The following is a 5,007-nucleotide window of genomic DNA, read 5'->3' as shown; positions in this document are numbered from 1 at the left end:
ATGTCCTCCCTCAATCCGACCTGATAGGAATCCCAAACGCTCGAGCAGTACTCAAGAATAGGTCGTATTAGTGTTTTATAAGCGGTCTCCTTTACAGATGAACCACATCTTCCCAAAATTCTACCAATGTACCGAAGACAACTATCCGCCTTCCCCACAACTGCCATTACATGCTTGTCCCACTTCATATCGCTCTGCAATGTTACGCCCAAATAATTAATCGACGTGACTGTGTCAAGCGCTACACTAATAATGGAGTATTCAAACATTACAGGATTCTTTTTCCTATTCATCTGCATTAATTTACATCTATCTACATTTAGAGTTAGCTGCAATTCTTTACACCAATCACAAATCCTCTCCAAGTCATCTTGTATCCTCCTACAGTCACTCAACAACGACACCTTCCCGTACACCACAGCATCATCAACAAACAGCCGCACATTGCTATCCACCCTATCCAAAATACCATTTTGTAGATAGAAAACAACAGCGGACCTACCACACTTCCCTGGGGCACTCCAGATGGTACCCTCACCTCCGATGAACACTCACCATCGACGACAACGTACTGGGTTCTGAAAGCAAACACTCTGCAACAATCGTCAGAAGGGTCCAGGCCCGAGCAGGTAGGGTTATGGACTGGGGAATGTTTACGTGGCATTCCCTGGGTACTCTCACCATTCTGAGAGGCTTTTCCCTCGGCACCAGCTGGACGATAACACATGCCATACAGCTCGCAGTATACAAGTTCGGTTCGAAGAGCAGCAGAATGAATTTACCCCAGCCACGAAACTCCCCAGACTTAAACCCAATTGATAATGTGTAAGACATCTTCAATTGGGCTGTTCGCATAATGGATCCTCGACAGGGAAACATAGCACAGCTTGCCATGACAGTTGATTGGCATGGCTCCTCCTCTCTTTCGGTACCTTCCAAAACTTCACTGACTCTCTTCCTGGATGTCACGCAGCAGTCCGCACTGCAAAAGGTGGTTATTCAGGCTATTGACGGGTGGTCACATTATTGTGACTTGGTGTTACAGTTATTACGAAATACGTGGGAAAATCATTTCTCTGGAATTAGTTATTAAATACACTACTGGACATTAAAACTGCTACACCAAGAAGAAATGCACATGATAAACGGGTATTCATTGGATAAATATATAATACTAGAACTGACATGTGATTACATTTCACGCAATTTGGATGCATAGATCCTGAGAAATCAGTACCCAGAACAACCACCTCTGGTCGTAATAACGGCCTTGATACGCCTGGGCATTCAGGCAAACAGAGCTTGGATGACGTGTACAGGTACAGCTGCCCATGCAGCTTCAACACGATACCACAGTTCATCAAGAGTACTGACTGGCGTATTGTGACGAGCCAGTTGCTCGGCCACCATTAACCAGACGATTTCAATTGGTCAGAGATCTGGAGAACGTGCTGGCCAAGGCAGCAGTCGAACATTTTCTGTATCCAGAAAGGCCCGCACAGGACCTGCAACATGCGGTCGTGCATTAACCTGCTGAAATGTAGGGTTTCGCAGGGATCGAATGCAGGATAGAGCCACGGGTCGTAACACATCTGAAATGAAACGTCCACTGTTCAAAGTGCCGTCAAGGCGAACAAGAGGTGACCGAGACGTGTAACCAATGGCACTCCATACCATCCCGCTGGGTGATACGCCAGTATGGCGATGACGAATACACGCTTCCAATGTGCGTTCACCGCGATGTCGCCAAACACGGATGCGATCATCATGATGCTGTAAACAGAACCTGGATTCATCCGAAAAAATGACGTTTTGCCATTCGTGCACACAGGTTCGTCGTTGAATACACCATCGCAGGCGCTCCTGTCTGTGATGCAGCGTCAATGGTAACCGCAGCCATGATCTCCGAGCTGATAGTCCATGCTGCTGCAAACGTCGTCGAACTGTTCGTGCAGATGGTTGTTGTCTTGCAAACGTCCCCATCTGTTGACTCGGGGATCGAGACGTGGCTGCACGATCCGTTACAGCCATGCGGATAAGATGCCTGTCATCTCGACTGCTAGTGATACGAGGCCGTTGAGATCCAGCACGGAGTTCCGTATTACCCTCCTGAACTCACCGATTTCATGTTCTGCTAGCAGTCATTGTATCTGGACCAAAGCGAGCAGCAATGTCGCGATACGATAAACCGCAATCGCGATAGGCTACAATCCGACCTTTATCAAGGTCGGAAGCAATAATTATAATTAAGAATGAAAAAAATTGGTCTGCTGTTGTTTGTGGGTAGAAGACTCGTATTCATACTAGCAATAAATGAAAAGGTGCTCTTTAATTTTTTGATAAAGCTGTAGCATTAACGGCACCGTGGTCAGGCTGCAGGTTAGAGGCTGTTTGCTACGTTCCAGGAGGCGGACGTGAAGGTGGATCCGGTCCCAGAGCCGCTGCACGTCGTGCTGGGCATTGAGATGTGCACCGAGGCCACAGCAGACATCGACGCCAAGCTAAGCCTGCGTGAGCAGCTGCGAACCGCGCCACAGCTGGGCTTGGGGACGGTCACCGCCACCGGCTGGGACACTGATCCTTATCCTGAATGTGCTCCGGACACCAAGCTGAGCGCCGACACTGTGCCTGCTGTCGCCTTTGTTCTCGAGAGGATCCTCTGGTGAGTCACGTCTGCTAGGTGCACTTTGTTGCAATCCAGATACGTATGGGGGGAAGCGAAAGTAGGAAGGGGTATGGTTTAACACTACGTCAACGTCGAAGTTATTATAGAGGTGCGTAAGAAGGAAGACTGGGGGAGGTGCACGATGTGTTGCGCACAGGTCGAGAGAGGTATGTAATTTTACTGATGTTTACAGAATATTGTGTTCCATATTTGAGAATAACGTTCACTGAAGTAAAGACGCAGGTAAGCGACATAACTCCTTCAGTCAGATTTTATCTCACAACCTGGGTTTAGTTCAAATGGTTCAAATGGCTCTGAGCACTATGCGAATTAACTTCTGAGGTCATCAGTCGCCTAGACTTAGAACTAATTAAACCTAACTAACCTAAGGACATTACACACGTCCATTCCCGAGGCAGAATTCGAACCTGCGACCGTAGCGGTCGCTCGGTTCCAGACTCTGGCCGGCTGGGTTTAGTTATCCGAGTGTGTGGGACACAGTGAAACATTTCAGTGTGCCACATATGATTCAAAAATACAAATATTGTCGTAAAACATCTAATTTTTTAAAATAATTTTGGCAAGCTAAAATATGTATATACGTTTACTTTGACCTTCGATACCAAAAAAAATCTTTATTTATTTATTTAGGAGTGGAAAATGGTTCGTAAACACAAAAGAACTACAAACATGGTTTCATTTTCTTAAGATTCGAAGAAAGAAGCTGTCAAACTTGTTAAGAACGGAAAGAGTATTCGTGCAGCTGCTGAAATGAAAGGTGTGAAGTATCCATCTCTATTCAGATATGTATGTAATTCAAAAATGCATGCCGACGAACAGGGAGAAGTGAAGTTTCGGCCTAATTATGAATGCAGAAAGGCGTTTTCTGTGGAACAGGAGAAGATTTTAAGAGATTACATTTTATACTGTTCAGAAATGTTTCGTGGTCTTTCAACTGAACAATGTGAAGAGCTAGTCTATGAAGTGCTATTTCTTAATGAAATTCACTTCTCTTCAAATTCAGATGGGCAGAAGACAATAGGTTTTGAGTGGTTTATGGGACTTTTGGCAAGGAATCCAAAATGAAGTATTCACTGACCAGTAGGATGCAGTCTATCAAGGGCCATTTCATTTCACAAATCAAATGTTGAGATATTTTTCAATAAGTTGCAGTCACTTTGTAGAGATTGACCTGAGTTTGCAACTGGGATGAGGGTATTTAATTTAGATGAAACTACTCTAGTACAATCCAAAAACCTCCAAAAGTAATTGAACTATAGGACTAGCTGACAAATCTGTCTGGACGACAGCCGAGCTGCTCGTACAGGTGATGAAGCACTTTATTAAACATTCCAAAAGTTCCAAAGAGGAACCAGCTTTACTTCTCTGTGATAACCACGAAAGTCATTTATCGATCGAAGTGTTAGAAACAGCGAAGAACAGTGGTATCACAGTTCTAACTTTTCCACCACTAAGATGCAGCGTCTAGATGTTGGTATTTTTAAGCCAATTAAGATATTTTATAATGCTGCTGTTGACAATTGGCTTACGGAACGCCCTGGTCAGACATTCATTTATTATGTTCTGAGCTGCGTAAATATAGCATACCAGAAAGCAATGACACCAACCAACTTGTAGCAGCATTTTTAAAAGAGGAATTGTTCCTTTTGATAAAAGTGTCTTCACAGAAACAGATATCCTGGGGACCTATATCACTAATTGCCCTTTTGAAGTTACGGCTGAACAGAAGGCTTGATGTGTGAATGAATCTAACTCATGAAAAGAAAATTCACAAGTGTTCAAATATTCTCCTGAAAATGTCCGTGCTCACCCGAAAGCTAGTAAGAGGAAAAACGAAAGGCAAAAGTTTCATTGCTACCAGCACACCAGAAATGAAAGCACAGCAAGAAAATTTAATGTACAAAAAGGAAACATCGCTAGTAAAGACATTACTTTTTGTAAAGAGAAAACGGGATGAATCAGAATCTAGCAATGACAACGTCAGTGCTATTATTCGAGATGATTCTGACAACGATGAAGAAATGCATGAAGAACTAACGTCATCATTAAAGTCAGATGGGTATAAGGATCTGGAGAGGGATGCCAAATATGTTTATGTTTTGGTGCAATTTGAAACCTCCGGCAGGAAGAAATTTTACATTGGTGTCGTAACCAAAGGTAAAAGACTCTCAGGAGGACTACGAAGAAAGCTTTTTAGAACCAGCACAGGAAAGGACAATTCATTTCTGAAACCACCAGTCAAAGATGTAGCATCAGTGTGCCGCAGCCAGATAACAACGATTCTCCCGAAACCTATTCAGTGTGGGGAAACAAAAAGATTC

The sequence above is a fragment of the Schistocerca serialis genome, chromosome 1, assembly GCF_023864345.2.
Source record: "Schistocerca serialis cubense isolate TAMUIC-IGC-003099 chromosome 1, iqSchSeri2.2, whole genome shotgun sequence".
NCBI lineage: Eukaryota > Metazoa > Arthropoda > Insecta > Orthoptera > Acrididae > Schistocerca > Schistocerca serialis.
Note: the sequence above shows the minus strand (reverse complement) of the source record.